This window comes from Alexandromys fortis, unplaced genomic scaffold (assembly GCF_014885135.2).
Source record: "Alexandromys fortis isolate MF-2015 unplaced genomic scaffold, M_Fortis_MF-2015_v1.1 scaffold_5, whole genome shotgun sequence".
NCBI classification, from domain to species: Eukaryota; Metazoa; Chordata; class Mammalia; order Rodentia; family Cricetidae; genus Alexandromys; species Alexandromys fortis.
Genome location: NW_026067924.1, coordinates 14096767 through 14119007, shown reverse-complemented (window position 1 = coordinate 14119007; position 22241 = coordinate 14096767).

Sequence of the window (22241 nt, the reverse complement as noted above, 5' to 3'; positions counted from 1 at the left end):
AGTGTAACTTTCATTCGCTAATCATTTGGCAATCTTTTGTTCTAGAGAGCTGTTTTGAGCTGGTTCACCATTATCTCATGTGGGATGACCTTCTTGGCCCTCTTCGGTATAAGATTCTGATTGAGAGACATTTACAAAGGGATTTATGCTACAGATTCTAGGAAGATCTGTAGATAGAGAAAAGATCTTCTGTTTTCGTTTACTGAGCCTGTATGCCCTGCTCCAGTGATGTTCATCCCTCAGGAACCGTTGGATTCACATGAGATGGGATCTGAGTTTCAAGATAACATTAAGATGCGCATGCTAATGTGTCCACATTAGCCATGGATGTAAAGGGGTTAAGGAGACTACCCACTCAATACAACATTTGCCCTTACTGTGTGAACATGAAGACATAGTTGAATCCCTAGCACCCATGCAAACACGTAGGTCAAATGAAAACATACAGCTGTTGGCAATCCTAGCTTTGACTGGTGGAGACAGGAGACAGGAGAATCACTAGAGCTTATGGGCTAGCCATTTTAACTAAAGTAGCAAGTTTCAAGTTCACTGAGAGACGCTGTATCAAAACATAAGGTAGAGAACAGTTATGGAAGACACTAAGCATCAACCTTTGGCTTCCAAATGGGGCACACACTCACACTGGGAGAATGAACAGACTTCATGACCCCTATTTTCTAGTGTGGACAAGGCAACAAAGTCAAATACAAACATTGTAATGGGCATTGTGGCAGCTTTACTAGGTGGTTTTTACAACAGGTTTGCTGAACTGGTATTTTTAGAATGCTAGTAAACCCTTGTGTAGTTGCTCAAAGTTTGAAATATTGCTTCATTTCTAAAGCCACAATTGAATTACAGACTAACCCTAGGGCAGAGACTTCTACTTTTTTCCCTTGTTTCCTGACAACATTTAATAGAGTTACTTGTATAATATACATGTTCGGTGGTCAACAATGAGCAGTTTTGAGTTTCAGAGTTTTAATCCTTGAATAAAACTGTATTTTGTGGTTTACAATTTATATTTTTAAGTATGAGTTGTTTATGTAGCAGTTATATACATACACATATATGTATACATACTTATTACATACAATGATATACTGAACTAAGGTCATAAAAACACAATAAGGTGCAATTTCATACCATCTTTCTTGTTATATTAAAATATATTCAAGAGCTAGGCACAGTAGTGTGTTACTGTGATTCCAGAACCCTGGAAACGGAGGCAGAATTGTTTCAAGTTTATGGCCAGTCTGAACTACGTTATGAGACTATGCTTCTCCATTTAATTGATCAAACAATTAAACAAGTCTTTCCAAAATAAAAATGTATATATTTAAGGGTGAAATGAGCAAATATACAACTGCACATGGTTTCTATACGGACACTTCTCTCTGCTCCCTTAGGCACACACATGAGTTATTTGACATTCTCAAGCAACTGATCTTGTAAGCAGAATGTATCCCAGTCTTCCTTAAAAAACGAAGGATTGCTGGCTGGCAAGGTCCTTAGGGAAAATGTACTGGTGGTGCAAGTGTGAGGACCAGGTTTCAAATTCCTCAAGACCCATGGTTTGACACACCAGTACAAGTCTGTAACCCCAGTACTCATAAGTAAGATGTGGAGGCAGGAGAATTCGCAGCTAGTAGTCCATCTATCTTGACATACAGGGCAGCAAACATCAAGAGCCCACATTTCAAGGTGGAAAGCAGTGACGAACATCCAAAGTTGTGCTCTGATGCCTACATATTTGCTGTGACACACACACACCCACACTCACAGAGACATATACATGCACACACACGGTGGATAGATAAACAGATAGATAAAGGACAGATTGATAAATAGATGATGAGATAATTTCTTCCTTTCTATCAACTTTGAAAAAGTAGCTTCTGGTCCTCAGTAGAAATCTCTAAGCTAGATTTCAGCCTGTGCTTTCTGACCCACGTAGCTCCTCTAGTTGGTATTTAGGTCCCTCTAATATCATGTGTGAGAAGAAAAAAATCAGAAAGAGGCCAAGGCAGCCTTTTCAGGTTGTGTTATATTTTCCTTTTTCCTTCTGGAATTTGGTAGTTAGTAGTGACTTCTTCCTTTGATCGCTGTCATTGGCTAGTGATGATGGTGATTCTCAGAGACCTTCTAGTCAAGCTTAGTTAGGACTTGGGAGGAACAAGCAACTCTGTCCTACCTAGCTCAGTCCCTTTGTTCTTCTGTAACTCATAGAAATACAGTCCACTCCAGTTGAAGAGTGGGAGGAGTGAGAATATGAGCAAAGAGGTAAAGACTGTGATGGGGACACCCATTGAAGCAGTTTACTTCAGTTCATGGGAGTTCACCAACTCCAGCCAAACAGGGATGGAACCAGCATAGGTTTAAACTAGTCCCTCTGAATGTGGGTAACAGTTGTATGGCTGGGAATACTGCAGGGCCACTGGCAGTGGCACCAGGATTTATCCCTACTGCTTGTACTGGCTTTTTGGGAACCTATTCTCTTTGGAGGGAATAGGTTCTCTTTGCTCAGCCTACATATAGTAGGGAGGGTCTTGGACTTATCCCAAAACAATGTGCCTTACCCTTTCTGAGGAGTGGATGGGGGATGAGGTGAGGGGTTAGGTGTAGGGAATGAGAGGAGGAGAGGGAGTGGGAACTGGGATTGGTATATAAAACTAAAAAAAAGATAGTTTGTTTTATTTTTTTAAAAAAAAATAAAATAAAAAAGAATTACTTCATAAAAAATAAATTAAAAAATGCATTACAGTTCCGAGTATCTGCATGAACCTCTTGTATGCTATCTTTGTGAGTGGCCCCAGAGCACAGAAAGCCTAGCAGCCGTCTTTGCCTTTTCTCCTTCTTTGCTTCCATCTATCTGCTTATTGTCAAACACCTTCTCATATTTTATTAAATTCAATGGAGTCACCTATCTCCACTTCCACACCCCTCTGTTGTCTTCTTAATCTTCAACACTTTGAATAATATTATCCTCCTAAAAGCCATGTAAGATTTTAAGCATTTCTGTGTTGTCCTCCAAATGTTATTGTGCCTTGTCCAGAGGTAAAGGAGATGTCAATGAGTCCCACTGCTCTTTTTCATATCAAAAGTGAACTCAAAGCAAATGATGATTTTTCTCGAAAAATGGTCTTCACAAAGACTTCCTTGTTTCTCCCTCATTTATTTCTTATTTTTTGAGCTGTGCACCATGTCTGTTAGTTGCCTCAACAGCTCTTTAAAGGTTTTACAAGTATCCACACAGTTTCTTAAGCATTATCATTTTTAATCAAAACACACTTTTGATAAGAAGACCCATTATTCATGAAAACCAGATGAGGAGTCTGGCATCCAAAGAGAATAAGTACATTGTACAAATACACATGGCAGCTAAGTTAACCTACACTAAATGCCAGATCCCAGAATTTCTGACTATGAGAAGAGTTCATGTTTTCCCATCTGATAATGCAGTTCTCAGAGTAGGTGGTAAATACTAGAAAGATGGCAAAAGAAAGAAGGGAAAGGAGCAGTTGTGGGGAAAACATATTACCCATTATTTGATATGTCTTTCATTGAGCCAGCAATTTTTAAAACAATTACATCTATGAAATTCTTACATTTTTCAAAATGAGGGATTTCAAAAAGGAAAAGATAAAGGAACAGTAAAATTAAAGTTTTTTTTTTCTCACCAATTCAATTATCTTCATCAGTCCATTGCTTGATGGTCAGGGTTAAATTATATTGGCTTAGTCAAAATGCAGCTTAAAAAGATAACAATTATTCCAAAAAAGCAGACCAGTTTCTTACTTGAATTTACTTTTTGAAATTATTGATATGAATGGTACTTTAAGAGGGAGCTGATGAAGACCTTAAACTAAAATTCCCAGAACTTGCTGATTCCACAAGCTAAGGAGACAAGCAAGCAAAAATAAACTCTCAGCAAGACCTCTTTGCCTGTTCCTCAGCACCTTGAACCTCTCTGATTTTTCTGGTTTATATTAAGCCCATGGAGAACAAAGCCCTGGCTGTTTCTTAACAAGTGAGAATGACTTGCCCAGACACACAATAAAACATTTGTGACAAGTGACTATGTGCGCTCTTAATCCAGATCATGCACGGCACGAGATTCAATAGCTGAGGGCCTCAACAAAGGGCCTTCTGTCTGAGCTCCCTGCCAAGGCTGAATGCCAATTGTCTTAAGTCTGGTTGCTCCTTGAACCCCAGTCCCTGACATGGAACAGTGTCCTTTCTGGAATGCCAGAACCCAACTTAGCTGATCAGGAATATAGTTTTAAATCACATTTCCTTCATTATTTGTTATTAATCATTTTGCTTGTTTTTACACACACACACACACACACACACACACAATTCTTCCTTCATTTAACGTCTATTATTCCCCCTCCCTTTTTCTCTGGACCCTTTTCCTCTCCCTGGCTAGTCTCACAGTGCCTACACCACTGAAATAAAAGGCATCCCTTCTCAAAGTAACTATAAGTGGTGGCTATTCAGGAAAAAAAAAATGGAGTCCCATGGAACTTTCTTTTTTTTCTTATTTTCCCTCTCTCTTATCCCCTCCCCCAATCTTCTCATTCTCTGTTTCTGTTCTTAAAGGTACAGGCCTTCCATGGATATCAACAAAGCATGATATATCAAGTTGAGGTCAAACTAAGCACCTCCCCTTGCATTAAGGCTGAGCAAGGCAATCCAATATGAGAAATAGATTTCCAAGAGCCAGCCAAAGCATAGGCTACTTGTTGGGAGCCCCACAAGTAGATCAAGCTACATAACTGTCACACATATGTAGAGGGCCTAGGTTGGTCCCATGCAGGCTCCATGGTTATTGGTTCAAACTCAGTCAGTGAGTTCCTGTGAGCCACGTTAGCTGCTTCTGTGGCTTTTCTTGTGATGTTCTTGACCCCTCTGATTCCTGCGATCCTTTCTCCCTCTCATGGCACTTTCTTTATCCATAACAGAGCCTTGAAGGGTCCAATCTTGTCTGTCTCTGTTTTTCATGACTGCAAAGCTCATGTTGCATTGTAGCTGGTTGGTAGCATTTCATGGCACTCCTAACTGTCCTCCAGCTCTTTCACCTCTTCTGCAATGTTCTACAACGGTTTTGAGGGGAGAGTATAGATTTATTATTTAGAACAGAATATTCAATATATTCATTCTTTACTTTGACCCAGATATAAGGCTCTGCAATGGCTATGCCTTATGCAAAAAGTAGCTTCTCTGCTCCATTCTGAGAGCAGTACCAGTGCACAGGTTTGAACAAGAATTTTAGAAGGAAGTTTAACAACCTGTCAATTTAAGAAAACAGTGGTAGCATGATCCCAATTTGGGCTCACGACCTTTCACCCACAGTATTTTAAACAGGTTTATAATTAAGACCAGATGCACATTCTTTGCTGTGGAGTGGGCCTCCAATATAATCATTCCTCTCTTACACCTGTGAGTATATTGCCTGGCAGAGTGGGATCAAGCATGCTCTATAGCTGGATGATAAAATTAATGAGTTTTCTTCCTCTGCAGCCTACATGGTGTCTTTGCTAGAATGCTAGACAACAGGAGGGAGTTTCTAGCTCAGGTCCTACTTGTTTTTTGTGTCTTAGAAGCAAAGTGCATGGCATCTTAAGTACCAGGTTTTTTCTATCACTGATCATTGTAAGTGTATCCGTATTCTTCTTTGCTTCTCTCTAGTCCTTTATGTATTCACTCCTTGGGGCTTCTTCACTTAAAGCAGCTGCTTTTTGCCCAAAAAAGCCCATGGAAGAATGATGTCACCTATCTGATTCAGCCTCGATACAGTACCCATTCTGAGGGCACACTAATAAACAGTGTACCAAGAAGCAGGCCAGGTGATGTAGTGCTCAAAGTACCTGAGAATAAACAAATTGAAGAATGCTCTGGAGGGTAGAGATGGGGAAATGCATTGAAAAAGCACAGCATAGAGGTGCTCCCTTAACAGAGAAGACAGCCAGTCTTTGCATGCTGTTCCTCCACATTCAAAGGCACAGTTCAGCCTATTCCACAAAGATAGCATAGGCTTCACTCTTGTTGGTCATTGTTTTACCTAGAATTTCCTATTTCCAATTTTGAAAGCATCATGTTTACCATACGACTAAGACAGCAACTAAGAAAAAGAAGATAAAAATCTCCACAATTTGAGATACTTCATTACAGGCTGTGTACACACATGCACACACACATACATACATACACTTGCACATATAAAAAACACAGAATATTGTTTATTTGGGAAACAATGTACTTTTATTTCAGTTTTTGTTTTCAGATATGTGTCATGAATCCCAGGTTGACCGGAAACATACTGGGTGACTGAGGATTACCTTGAATTCTTAGTCTTCCTATTTCTATCTCCTGGGTGTTTGGATTACAGTCACACACTGATTATATTTGCTTTGTGTGGCATGGGGAGATGAAGCCCAGGGTTTCATACTTGCTAGTCAAGCATTCTGCCAACTGATATATTTTCCCAGCTCACCCTGAAAATGTCATTCTTTAGCAATATATTTTGAACATATCTTATCAGCAGAAAATGTTCTTTTACTATTTGGCTAGAGTTTATTTATGTTATATGACTTTATTTTATTGAGAATATTTTATGATTTCCTTTTGTTATAGTGGTTGGAAGAGGATTACAAGAAGGTCATAAAACTGTAAATGGAGGGAGACTGATTCCACGGCAGAAAGCCTGATACCACAGAATTCAGAAGATAGTCTCTAAGATCACCAGACTCTGTCTAGAGTAAGTCCTTCTGAAAATCTCTCACAGCCAAGCCGTGAGAGGGCTATGCATCTTCCATTTGAGTACTATTTGATCGGTTAGGAGTAGCTTTTTGGGAAGTCAGTGACTTGGGATCTGTAGGTGGTTTTGAGGCACTAGGTTTTTGTTTTTCTTGGCCAGGTGGGCCTTCTCAGCATCCACCACTCTTGCTTTGGAAAAATTGTGGCCAATATCTTGTTTTATGCCTTCAAGATATACTTGGGCCCGCATTCATCATCTCCACCTTACGCCAGGAGCAGTGACTAACCCTACCCCCATTTTATTGATTAAGTATTATTGTAGGAAGGCCCAGCTCATTGTGGACAGCGCCATCCCTGGCAGGTGTCCTGAGTTATATTAAAAAGCAAGTTTCTTGAGCCATCGGGGCAAATCAGTAAGTAGTGTTGCTCCAGAATCTTTGCTTTCATACCTGCCCTGCATCAGTTCATGCCTTGGCTTCCCTAAACGATGAACTGTGATGAAGCCATGTAAACAAAACAAACCCTTCCCTTCACAAGTTGTTTTTGGTCTGTGTTTTAGCATAGCAACAGAGAAACAAACTAGAAAAGTGTGTTGATTTCTTCAATGGTGTACCAACTGGGGAAATACATGGGAAGAAGCAGGAGTTCAGATGGAAAGGAAGAGGATAATAGAGGGTGATTTGGGGTACCACAAAATCCCAAAATAGGACTGAGGTTGCTTAGCACAAATAGTGTTAAGACAGTGGGTAGAGCCGTAGGACCACTTGGCACACTGGCATCATAATTCATTTAAATGGTTCTCTTTAATCAATAGTTTTGTATGCTGACAATTGTTAGATATTCTAATTAGCATTGTCAAGGAAATCTGTGTAGTTATTAGCCTAACTATTATGACAAATAATAATAATGAATTTTTCAAGTAAAAGGCAATGTACCTTTCAAAATAGTTTTGTATTTGTTGAAATTATTCCTCTTTCACATACATTTCTTGAAAAACGTTCCAACCTTGTGTTCTTTCTAGAAGCTCCTTTCATCAGATTTAAGTGTTCTCTCATCCTCATAGTCCTAATACAACTTCAGGAACTAAACTGGAAACTTTTACAAGTATAGGGCTCAAATAAGAGAACTCTTTATGTACACCTAATGGAATATATTAATTATTCAGCTTCTCCTTCTGCAGCTATTTCCAGTGCTTTGTGATGAGTTCAACACTGTGGCTCAGTGAGGAATCAATAACTTATCTTTTCCAGATCTCATTGACTTGAAAAGCAACATACAGATGACTAATGAGTAAGGTCTTGAGCACATAATTTAATCTTGAACTTCCCTGTGCTCTGTATGGAAATGTTTATCTTAAAAGAAAGTAGACTCTGTTATCTTCACAGCAGAATCATTATTCAGCAAGGAATGAGTGCAGTAATCTCATTATTTATAAAATCAGGCTTCTAAATTATTTTAATCATTTAACTTTTGATAGGGTCTTGGGCATTCCCAAATTAAGATTTTCTTTTCTCAGAGGATTATTTTCTGTACAATAAAACATAGTTGTCATAAAATAATATCACATAAAATAATATTCTTAGATATTGTATAAAAACATGGTAGCAAATTTGATGGAGTTTTTTTTGTGATGGGTTGCCTTATGTTTATTGTTTATACAAGTCAATTCTTTTCTAGTTTATAGGACAAGGAAAGGTAGTTCAGTCTCCTGATATTGTTACCCATTTGTTCTCTACTACTACTGCTACTACTGCTACACACACACACACACACACACACACACACACACACACACTTTAGGCCTTGTCAGGAATGGTTGGTCAATCTTGTACATTTTTCTATTCCAAACGCAGTTTAATTTTCAAGATACAAAAGGAGAAATGTGAACAAATACTGTGTCACATCTTTACCAAATGTCTCAGAGTCACTTTTGCTTCCTATCTTCTTTCAAATGGGTCCAATCAAATAAGCCAGCCTACAAACCACAATCTCAGAGAACTTAGACAACAATGAGGACCCTAAGAGAGACTTACATAGATGTAATCTACATGGGAAGCAGAAAAAGACAGGATCTCCTAAGTAAATTGGGAACATGGGGACCTTGGGGGAGGGTTGAAAGGGGAAGAGGAGAGGCAGGGAGGGGAGCAGAGAAAAATGTAGAGCTCAATAAAAATCAGTAAAATAAATTATCGAGATGTAAAGTAAATGCTCTCAAATGTTAGGTATCTTCCTCAACTACTCTCCTCTTGATCTTTTTGAGATGGGTTCTGTTACTGAAAGGGGAACTTTTGGGTTTGGCGGGGCTGGCAATTCAATCAACTCTAGCGGTTCACTGTCCCCTGCTCTCCCAGTGCTGGATCCTTGCTGACACACCTGACTTTTCTTGGGTGCTGGGGATCCAGACTTAGTTCTTCATACTTGTATGACTGACATTTTACTGACTGCATCAGTTTTAAATATTGAGCATAATTTATGCAAAATAACTGTTTAGACTATATGCTTTTGCACATATTTGAAATTTTTAAAAATAAAGTATTCTTAGAAAGTAGGATTTCTATGAAATGATTAAAATATTCAGATAGCTTTGTAGCATGAATAATAAAAACCGAGTCAGACATTAAGGTTCAACCCCAAAACCAGAAGAGTAAAGGAGCCAAGTCACTAGAGAAGCTTTACCTCTACCAAGGTTTTGCGACTGCAGACTAAGAAGACTAAGAAAACTAAGGAAGCCTAAACCCCTCTCTCCTCCCATTTTATATTCCCTTCAGTGCTGGGATTAAAGGTATATGACTCCCTAACACTGGGATTAAAGGTGTGAGGTACCACCACCTGGATTTGTCTATGCATTGATCTTGTGTAGCCCAGGGTGGCCTTGAAATCACATCTGCCTCTATCTCCCAAATCCTGGGATTAAAGGTGTGTGCCACCACTGCCTGACCTCTAAGGGCTTAGCTTTGCCATTCTGATCTTAAGGTAAGCTTTCTGTATGAAAACATGAATAAAATATTGCCATATAACTTAGCTGTTTTAACTCTAAAATGGTACTTTTATTTCAAATTACAGTTTGCAAATTAAGGGCTTGCCTTTCTGGGATGATGAAAAAAATCTTCAAACATGGAGACAATGGTGGAGAATCATTTTTAGCTTTACCCCAAAACTCCATACAAACTTTCTGCCAGATATCACATGTATGATAATTTTTCAAGTTGAAGATTCTATAGAATATTTTTTAAGCATGAAAGAATGTGTGTGTCTGTGAACAATTAGTTATTCTTTGTTGAATGAGGTGCCAGTAACAAAATGTTAGGAGAACGTACATATCCAGTTCATTTCTCAGTGTTCCAAGTAAAGTGAACTGTATCATTAACTCTTTTAAGTATGAAACAGTGGGATATAGCAAAGAAACTATACACCAGTTTCCAGTGAGAGCTATCTGGAGATCCATTGATCTTTGTGAGAATCAAAACCAACTCAAATATTCTGAAGTTCATAGAAACTTTGTGTAGTTCTTGTGAGAATGGCAAATTCTAACCCATCAAGAGAGACATAGGCTGGATTTGGATGTGAGAAATTGGTGATAGATAGAAAAATAGATGACAGATCAATAGGTAATTGATAGGTCAGTTATAGTAAGTAGGCAATAGCTAGCTAGCTATAGATAGATAGATAGATAGATAGATAGATAGATAGATGGATAGATAGATGGATAGATAGATAGGTAGATAAATAGATAGATAGATAGATAGATAGATAGATAGATAGATAGATAGATAGATAGATGGTAGATGACTGTTAGATAGAAGATGATAGTTATCCATCTAAAAATATCCATTATGCAAGGAAATAAAAAACCCTTCAAGCTATAAACAGATAAAGTCAACCAATTAAATAGAGCAAAAAATAATTTCCATAGTACTTGGGGTGAAGCATGCATTACTATGTCCTTTAAGGAGAAAATTTCCCAGCAGATGTTGAAGTCTTTGGTGGTGACTTTAAATGAAAAGACATCTTTAACATATTCATGACCACATATGACAGGGTGGCTAAAGTACTCTTCTAGAGAAAACTCCCATGTTAAGGAAGACAGCGTAGCATCCTTTCTTACACTTTGCATAGGTATGTTCCTATATTTTGGCATTCATCTCTACCATCCATGCCACTTCTAGCTTGTATTTTCAAGATTAAGAAACCTGGTCATTTATCCATGCCTACTGTTTTCTGCTGAGACAAGGCCTTGCTGCCTTGCTATGTAGCTGAGGATAGCCTTGAACTCAAAATCATCCTGCCGTGGTTTCCCGAATGCTGCCACTGCGGGCACACATCACCATCTCTAATCTGAATGAGTGAGTGAGTCCCTACAAAGAAGCCACAGGACAATCCCAAGAAAACAATTCATGTTACCGAACTGAACAAGCTGTCAAGTGTTCTGTATCATCAGTTAAAAGCTGCTGTCTTAAATCATGACTTCTTTTTTGAATGAATTTTTTACAGATAATAACTGGAAAAATTGGGTGAAAAATTGAAAACTGGTGCAATGAAAGATGATGTCTAAGGTTCTTTGTATTTCCAAAAGCATTCTTCCATGAGAAATACAGATCCCAGGAGAGCAGGCAGCTGGGGACTGTTGATATTCCTCTTCATTTTATACCTGGGAAGAAAGATTCGATTCTGAATTTATATCTGCTCCTTAAAACATAAATTTATGCATCACATGATAAAATATTCGACCTGAGGGTCTCAGTCCTATCTTGAAAGAATACCTGGAGAGATGAGGTAGTAAATTGAATTTCTGGAAATATAGAGATAAAAAAGTCCCTAACATTTTAAGATAGGGAATAAAGAAATTTAAAAATAAATTAAGGTAAATGCAAATGATGGGGGGGATAAATAAAGGAGGCATGCTACCTTCAGAGTCAATAGAGACGAGAAAAAAAAAGGCAAATACATGGGCTGTATGGAACAGCTTGTTTCCTGGTTTCAGCTCTTACTAGGTAAATACTCAACAAGCTATGTGGATTGCAGCTGATTTTCACTACAGGCATGTCCATCTGCCTGGGGCAGCCTGTGCTTATGCATGCTCTCCCTACGTAAAATATGAATCATATACCTTGTCCCTCTTAGAAGTGTCTTTGTAACAATGTCCTAGTTTACATGTTGGTCCCTGCGGAGGCATGAATAAACATATACTCACCCCAGACAGGTCGCTGATAGCACAGCAAAGAAGAGATCCCAGGCAAGTCTAGTTTGGTGAACCAACAGTATATTGGGGTTACTTAACAGGAGGATGGGTGATGCAAAGGCAGTTATATCACCAAAAAGTCTTCTACAGCTTGGGTGATGACAAGTCATTAAACCTGCCTCCCTAGAGCTCTGTCCAATGTACAGGCAACTCCACTGGAGAGTTTCCTGTCCCCAGCAGCTGCTTACATTGCCTTAGGGAGTGTACACGCTTTATTGCAATCATGTCCTCATGTATCCAACTTGTCTGTATGGATAATATTCTTTTATTTATGTTTTCTCTGGCATGCCCTGGCCTATTCTGATATATTCAAATATTACCAATGAGCTCATTGCATGTATGTGTGCGGGGGGTGGGGAGTTGCTCTCACTTGTGTAGGCTTGTGTGGAGGCAAGAGGTAGACATCCAGATGTCTCCTTCAGTTGCCTTTTGACCTTGTATTTTGAGACAGGGAGTACACTGAGTATAGAGCTCTCCAGTTTAGGTAGATAGTTTGCCAGTGAAGTAATTCTCAGGATCTGTGCGTCCAATTCCGGTTCACAGATCCATGTCACCATGCCTGGGTTTTACAGAGATGCTGGCAATCCAAATTCAGTTTCTCGTTCATTTTGAACAGGCACTTTACCCACTGAGCTGTCTCCACAGTCCTTGTGAGTCCATTTTAAGGCTCCATTCTAACTTTTTAAACATGTTTGCTATCAACATATGTCTTAAAATCCTGGGAAGTCATTGTTGTACTTTGCATAGCAACAGAGTTTTTTTTTTTTTTCCCGTTATTTTCCAACCTCGGTAGTGATACACAAGGAGAAGATTTTCCCAGCTACTTCTATTAAATATGTAACTTCACAATAGACTGCCTTTATAATTTTGTGCATCTAAAATGCCAGTCCCTTCATTTCTCCTACTTGACAGTACATAATATAGTAAAGTAGATTCTAGTCATACACTGGGATGGACTGCTATGCTAAAGATAATACCCCTATATGCTGGGGTATATGTNTTTAATGTGAAATGCTATTTTTTGAGAGTTATGGGGTTAAGGAAAACCAACACATATATAAAAGCTTTCTTTCTCAGGTCTGAAAAACTATAACACAATTTCTGGCTCTTAAGTTTCAATAGAATTCTTCATTTCCTTTTCAAGTTCTTCCCCATATCTTCTAAATTCCATTCAGCAAAGGGGTCCTCACTGCTGTGCAGCCCTGGCCAGTGGCTGCATCTGCAGAGGCAGATGCCCGGAAGCACAGGGTTGCATGGTCCTCACTGAGGTCTGCAGCACTTGGTGTATTCCAGGTGTTCTCTGCGCCAAAGAGGGTTTTTTATTTTAACCAAAATTTCTTTCAGTTCTTTCACACACACACACACACACACACACACACACACACACACACACACAAACATAGTCAACTATAGTGTGTAGCATCCAAATAAAGAATGAAAACCACTTTTATAAAGAAAACCAGCTTCATTTTTTTTTCTTTCTCAAATGGGTCATAGAATTCTCTTCACAAAGGGAATGCTTCAGCTGAAGAGGGCCATCCAAAACTGAAAATCCCATGAAAAGGTTCAGAACTATAAACTAGAAGTTGAGGGACCCTGTCACCTGCTGCCACTTGTCCATCTAATAATAGAGCGATTGCTAATTCATGACGGTAAGCCAGAGGGAGGGGATTAAGCAAGCGCCTGCACAACAGCAAGAAGTAGCACTTTGTTTCCCCTGCTGCCATCCCATACAGGCAGCAGTGAGAAACAGAGGCTGTTCACCCCAGTATCCATGGAGTTGACAGGGCCCATCCTGGCATCCCGTCTGCTCCCATACAGTCAGTGCCCTCCCCATCACAGGGTTCAGTATGTGAGCCCTTGCACACTATCCTGGCTCAAATTAGCTGGATACACAGGGCCTCTTACAGCACCTGCTCAGACACTCAAATCCCAGCTCTGCTGGGAATTATGATCTAGCTCCGGTCTTCTCTCTCCCTTTGTAATTATGTTTAATCCCGCAGACACCTGCCTTGGCTTGGAGACACTACGGATAAAAAGAGATGAAAAGACCTTTTTATCCATTTGTATCCAAATCTTGCAAATAAACACTATGGGTCCCGGGTAATTGCACATGTCTGGGGGAAGGTATGAGAAACCATGGATAAGGGAGATCATTCTATCTTCCAATACTGTGGGTTTATCTTCACCTGGCCCCAAACACAGACATAAATAAAAGGAACTAAAACCATGTTAAACCCTCCCATTCCTGCAGCTCTGACAGCAGCGAGACTGAGATCTAGGTGATGTTACTGTTCTTGGTACAGCACTGTTTTAAAACGTGGTGTGTTCTCGGATTGCTTTGACCAGGGATCAGACAGATAAATTTCAGACTACTTCATCTACTGAGACTCTGACTTAGAAATTTTACATCTCTAAACAGGAAAGTTCGCTGGAACTTGCACTCTGACTCTCCCCACTTAACTTGATTCAAATTAAATTTCACCAAAACTGTTTTGATATGATTTTGACATTAACATTGCCTTTATGCCCATAGCATAAATGTTAGTCTTTAATTCTCTGAAATGTTGAGGTTGAAATTAAACATTTTAGATAAACCAAGCTTATTCAGAATTTCCCCCAGTATATAGCAGAGAAAAATAAGTATTTCTCCAGGTAAATAGGTAATGAAAAGATCCTAAGAAACACAGGACTTTACACTTAATCAAAATACGGTGGGAAAAAAAACTTGGGAGACTGAGTAGAAAATGCCAATGGATTGCATATATTTCAAATAATATCTTCTTTAGAAATGACGACTTTTATTTCAGTGAGTGTGCATGTCTGCAAATGAGAGAGAGGCAGAGATGGAGAGACAGAGAGACACAAAGACAGAGAGAAGAAGAGAGAGTGAGGATATGCCATGCGGCATGGGTGTGGTACAAGAGAGTTGGAAACCTTGGAGTTGGAGGTACAGGGGAGGGTGATTTTTGAGGCACCCAGTGTGAGTTCTGGGAGACAAACTAGGGTCCTGTGTAAAATGCTCATCTTAAATGCACGCACACGCATACACACATATGACAATATCTATGACAAAAAATTGGATAAGCTGTACTTTGCTTTCAGGGGCACGTGGTTCTCATTTCTACTGCCAGTTCTAGTGGTCACAGGGAAAGACAGAGGACAGAGTTTTTTTTTTTTTTTTTTTTTTTTAAGCTTGCCACAAGAATGCTTTATTAGGACAATAGTGTTAGAGGTGATGCATTGCATAGAGCAGTGGTTCGCAACCTGTGGGTCATGACTCCTTTGGGGGTTTGATAGAGCGCTTTAATAGGGTTTGCCTTAGACCATTAGAAAACACAGATATTTACATTATGATTCATAACAATATTACAGTTAGGAAGTAGCAACGAAAATAATTTTATGGTTGGGATCACCACAACATGAGGAACTGTATTAAAAGGTCACAGCACTAGAAAAGATAAGAAGCACTGGCATAGAGGATTGTGGGTGTTTTGATGACGCTAAGTCTGTCTGGATGTAGTTTAGAACTCATCTGTGAAGCTGCATGTTGAGAAAAGCATAGATTTTTTTATTTGTATTCATTTATATGAAACAAGGAAATCAAGCATATGATGTGTGCATAATAAGAGAAGTGATTTGCTCTGACTCACCCTCTGTCTGCTGGGCACTCCGTGCATGGTCAGTAGGGGAGGCACAAGGACCAAGCAGCTGCCCCTCAGATGTGACGTCTCTGGTGTTGTCCATCCACTTCACACTGTGTGTTTTAGAAGTGTGAGGTATGGTGACTGGGCACCTGTCACACAGAGGTTCTGTACTTGTTGTCTTCACCCTATGGGCTTTAGAATTCTGTGAGAGATTATAATTTGCATGCTCTAATTAACTTGGATTTTAAGTGTTGTTATCTTCTTTTTCCTAACTAAATTCTCATGAAATGGGCAAGGGATTTAGTTCCAATTCAGGGTCAAAGATAAAACAAATCACATAATCACTGTCAAAACCAAGATACTGTGGGCCTGATACTTGCCTGCCTCCAGTGAGTTCATTATCATCTGCTTCAGGATGAGAGGGGAATAATATGAGATTTGAGTAGCAATTGGCATGCTAGAATTAATATTAAATAGAAGATTACTTGAAGCATAGATTGGGATCCACCATGATTCATGACAAGTTTTGCATTAACTATGTGTTCTGGGGTGGATATCAGTTAAGAACTGCTATCATAGCAAAGGACTTAAAAATAATATCCACTGTACCAATTCCAACCCTTCACACTTTTTCTACTTTTTGTTAACTTAATAAATATTATGCATATTAGCTCATTATATATGTGTGGGAGCATTCATGAATGGGAGTGTTTGTGTGTGTTTATATGCCATGTAGCCTAAGAGGCATGGGTTGATTACTGGTTCTCATCTGTGTGGTACTGATGAGTCACATGACCTCCCAGATATCTGTTATCTCATGTAGAAAATGATGCTCACTTACCATATCCAAGTTAATTGTTTGGTTTCATAACACTTAATGATGCTTAACTTCAGGAATCTTCTGCCAGCTTTTTAATGAAAAATGAAGAGGTCCAATACACCCTCTCCCACAAACCATAACCAAGGACTTGTCTGATAGACTTTCGGTACATACACACACACACACACACACACACACAACACACACACCTACAGACACACACACACAGACATAGTTGTCAATGTAAAGTCACAATCAAATATGATATCTGCTTAAACTTGGGCTGATCTGAATTCTGCCAGTACACATTCAGAATGGGACATCTGGTGGCCAGTAAACTATTTATTTATTTATTTATTTATTTATTTATTTATTTATTTTACACAAAGCAGCTGTAGTTAAGCAGCTGACCAAGGGCTGTGTAATCAGTGTGAACAGCAGCATTAGTAAAGCACACTGGGTTTCTTCAGTACTGGCTGAAGGATTACATGTGCCTATTTAATTTTCCTTTATTAAGGTCTGCCCTAAACATGGCAGTGTTAGCAGGAGGGTTATTAGTGACTTATTTGCTTCATTAAAATTTATGACACATTTTACGTTCACCATCTGGGGCAATGTCTCCCCACCTCACTGTTAAAATATAAGTTAAAACCAGGTCTAGTACTGATAATTGCTGAAAAGAAACTTTAAACGTAAAATTCTTCTATTTCAATACCAGAATTGTCCTGCCAGAAATTCAACACCTAAACAATGGAACAGAAAAACAGTATTTTCTGTCCTGCCACAACCACTGTGAAAATACTCAGTTGTATATTCCAGTTTCTTTGCTATAAACTTCTTGCGTATAGGTAAAGAAAAAACAAGGACGGTGTGGGTACTATTATTTTAGAAGTTACAAACCCTATGGGGGAAAAATGGAAGAACTTAAAATATCAATGGCAGACTACTATAAACCTTGTTCTCCTGGGGTTAAATCTGGGCATGTTTTGGTTTTTAGAGTCTAAAAATATAAAATAATTGAATTAATTTAAACTAAAACATTGTGATATGTAAAAGGCTGCTGATTTTTCAGAACCTGTCTGATTAGCTGAAATGTTCTGTTTCAGTTTTGGTGAAAGATTAGCAAAGCTGTGCCTATGTACAATCTTAACTTCCGTGTTAGTTTGAGTAAAAAGGGCCCCCCCACAGGTCAATAGGGAGTGTACTATAGGAGGTGTGGCCTTGTTGGAGGAAGTGTGTCACTGGGGGCAGGCTTTGAGATTTCAGATGTTCAAGTCACGCCCAGTGTGGTACTCTCTCCTGTTGACTGCAGATCAAGATGTAGAACTCTCAGTAGCTTTTCCAGCACCATGTCTGTTTGCATGACACTATGCTCCTGCCTTGATGATAATGGACTAAACCTCTGAACTGTAAGCCAGCCCCAATAAAATGCTTTCCTTTATAAGAGTTGCTGTGCTCATAGTGTCTCATCTCAACAATAAAGCCATAACCAAGTGGGTGGAGGAGTAGACTCTTGAGTAGTTGTGAAATCTGCTTCACAGTGACGCCTTCAGATGAGGGGAGAGATCTCTGAGGTGTTACTTTGTGTTCCAAGGAATAGGAACGGCGTTGACTAAATAGTATTTTATTTAAAACATACGCACATGTATGTATCATATATATAATATAATTTTGTATTGTTTGTGATAAACTCTAATGAGGCTTACCAACCTCAAATATTAAGGCTGTAATATCCCATTACTCTTTCTCCAGATGTCATGCTATCTTTTCAAATATTTATCATCAAAATTTCAATATAATAAGAACTTGAAAAAAAACAGAAAAATTAAGAGTGCTGTTTTCAAAGACAGCAATTGCTATTTTGGGTTTTTAAATCAGTTTTTCGATGTTAACACATAAAGTGATGAGTTTCATTGTGACTTTCTCATGCATGCTTTTTTTTCTCTTGGTCATGAGGGTCTCATTTAGGCCAAACTGTTTCATGTTTACAAGGTAGATAAAGATGACGTCGAACTTCGCATCCTCCTGCTTCTACCTCTGACTGGTAGAACCACAAATCTACTTCACTTTCAGTCTTGCTCTGACTTCATGCATGTTAAGGAAATGCCCTACCAGCTGGGCCACACCATCCTCTCTTACTTTGCTGTCGTTCATTGTCTTTCCGCAGCCACGTTCCCCGCCCCTCTGCCCTCCATTATTGGTCCCTTCTTTCCCCACCCTAACTCCTCTTCTATTTTTATGCCACGTGTAAGTAATCAATTATCCTCAGGAGAGTAATTTCAGAGCTCATCTTCCCCACTGTGTTTATATTTTCTCATGCACGAAAGGTGGAAAAAGAGTACTTTGCAGATGTAATGCAGAGTGCTGTGAAAATCAAACGAGAATATGGATGCTGAGACTTTCACAGAGGCTCAAGGTACTATTCAAAAGCAGTTTATTACCTGAGGGTGCAGCCCTGTGGATATACACTCAGGATACTTGGGCACTCTGGTCTGATATTTTATCACTAAAACAAACTTATCAATTAAGTAAACAAAAGTCGTTTGCATTATTCTATGTAAGGAACACAATGTTTTTAGTGGAAATGTTGTCTGAGGTCTGAGTGCATCCCTCTAGATAAGGACTAAAAGGCTCAGGCAGAAGAAAGAGCTGAGCTTTAAGAAGCTCCAGAAAAAGGTCACAGAGACGTCTGTGGAGACTCACTGCAGAAGAAGCTCAATAAGCCTTGCTTCCAGGTAGTCTCTGCTACCTCTAATCTAGATGTGTGATCCCTTTCTGGGAGCCCATTTCATCATTGGGGATCTGCCAAAATGAAGTTAGAAACAGGAATATATCAGTAATCGTAGGAAGTAAATCAAAACAGATTTATACATTTATATTTTATCCTATTTTGTGGCTGTTTACCACCATATGATACTTGCTTGCATGGCACGATCTTCCTGTCTCAGCCTCCCAAAAGCTGCAAGGAAAGGCTTGAACCGCTAAGTTTTCTGACCTGAATCTTTGATTGTTTCAACTATGTTTTGGATGAAGCAAAGTCCAGTGGGAGCTAACACATGTATTTCTACCTCTCAACTCAATAACACAGTTATGTCTGTGAGTCCTAGGCAGGAATCTTTAAGAAATTATATCAATCAGTCTACTTTTAGTGTTTTAGTCTTTTCTAAGCACCACAATTTTAGGTATGTCTCAATTTTCTGTTTCTTTGATAAAATTTTGTGATCAAAAGTGACCTAAGGAAATGTATACCTAGAAGACCCTTCAAGGCAGATGGGCTTTTTTTTTTTATTTTTATTTTGTCAACTTGACACAAACTAGAGTCATCTGGGAAAGAGGAACTTAAATTGAGGAATCACCTCTATTGAATGGGGCTGTGGTCAAGGCTGTGAAACATTTTCTTAATTCAATTAATGAATAAGTCTATCTCCCTGTGGAGAGTGCCACCCCTTGACAGGAAGTCTTGACTTGCAAAAGAAATTCAACTGATCAAGCCATGGGGAACAAATTGGTAAGTAGCGACCCTCCATGTTTCTGATTTAGTTACTGCCTTTGGGTTTCTGCCTTGACTTCCTGCCCTGACTTCCCTCAACGATAGCTGGTAATGTGTTAGTTAAATAAATGCTTTCTATCTCTTGGTCCCTTTTGGCCAGTGTTTTATCACAGCAACAGAAAGCAAACTAGGATGTGGCAGGGTGGGTTGGGGAAGCATGGTGGCAGGTGGCAGGCATGGCAGAAGGAGCATGAAGCTGAGAGTTTGAACCTTTAAATCATAATCATGGAGCACACTTAGTAAGCCTCAAGTAGTAAGAGGCTTTAAGCTCTCAAACACAGCCTCTAGTGACTTAAGTCATTCAGTAAAACCACATGGCCTAAACCTTCTCCAACTGTACCACCCACTGGGGACCAGGTACTTAATACCCAAGCCTATGGGGACATTCTCACTCCAACTCCACACTTCCCTATGAATTTTTAGGTGTAGTTTCAGAAGACACTGAAGATTTATGAAAAAATAAAAAAACATTGAAAAAAGTCATCATCTCCATTCTCCAGAGGTGCAAATTATAATCCTTTTTTTGGAAATAGATTTTTCTTCATATTGCATATTCTAATTATGATTTCCCCATCCCCCAACTCCTCTCCCACCTCCCCTCCCATCCAGATCTACACCACTTTCATTCTTCCTTAGAAAATAAAGAGGAATCTAAAGAAAAACAATAAGATAAATAAGATAAAGCAAAAACAAACAAATCAGAATGGGACAAAAAAAGCCCTCAAAAAAAAAAAAAGAATCAAAGAAAAGACGCGAGAAGCACATATATAGCAGAGACATGCATGCTTGTCCACAAATGCAGGAGACAAAATATAGCCCATTCTTACTGAAATAGAGACAGATTATTTTGGTGCAAATATACGAAAAAAAATCTAAGCTAAAATATGTTCATTAACAATTTATAGAGTTTTCTACTTCCATCAAAGACTTAGACATGGGAGGAGTTTGTGGAAGGGTAACTGAGAGAAGCTGGGGTGGAAAAAGAGAGAAAATATAGTTCTATTTCAATTAACATTATTTAAAAATAAAATGGAAGCCCAGCAGTGGTGACACATGCCTTTAACCCCAGTACTTGGGAGGAAGAGGCAGGTGGATCTCTGTGAATTCTAGTACAGCCAGAGCTATACTGTGAAAACCTGTCTCACAAAAAAAGTAAAAACCAAGAAAAATCCAAATAATAATAATAGTAATAATAATAATTAGATACTTTTTCAATAAAAAGATGTAGGCAACTATAAAATATCATTTCTTTTCTAATAACAAGAATAGATCCCTAATTTTAAAAATTCATTGTTTTGAGCACCAAAGAGCTTGAATCAAAAGGCAGTTTTGGTGTCATATAAATAAGTATACATTTATACTGAGCCTTCTGGAAGCTTTAAAATCCTTCACCAAGATGTGAAACAAATTACCTATGAAATAATCAGCAGAACAAAGACCATTTAGAACATCTAATGCAGTGTGCATGTTCATATGTAGAAATGTCAGGACATGGCAGAAAATACTTTGAAGCACAAGAAAATTTAACATTAGAATTTGTAAAGTATAACTGAAGAAGTAATTTGAGGAGAATTTCAAATATTAAATGTTTGCATTAGATAAAAAGAAAGATTTCCAAGCCAATATCTCAAATAGCATCTTTATAAATTTGAAAATAAAGAGCAATTAAATTCAAATAATGCTTGAAGAAATCAATAATAAGGATAATAGTAAACATCAATTAAATAGAATGTGTAAAACAGAGAAAAATCAAAGCCAGAAAAACTTTGTTGAAATGATGCAATCAAAAATTGCTATTAGAATGATCAAGAATAAGAAAGGAAAAAGTAAAAACAGAACTGAGAATGAAAGCAGTCACTACAGTTAATACAGATGATAAAGGAATGGCATTTGAGCATTATAAACAATCTTAAGAAAGTAGATTTCACAGGAAAATTGAAAATGACAAATAATTAAAAGATGCAAACTAAAAGCTACCTCATGAAGAAACAGATTGTCTTAATAGTCTTAAATCAATAAAATCGACTTGTGGTATACAATATTTCTTTACATAATAAAAATTTAGGTCATATTATTTTACTGTTGACTTTTACTTTATAATTGGCAATAAATAATTCTAACTCTATACAATATTTTTATTGATTTTTATTGAGCTCTACATTTTTCTCTGCTCCCCTCCCTAACCCTCCCCTCCCTTTCAACCCTCTCCCAAGGTCCCCATGCTCC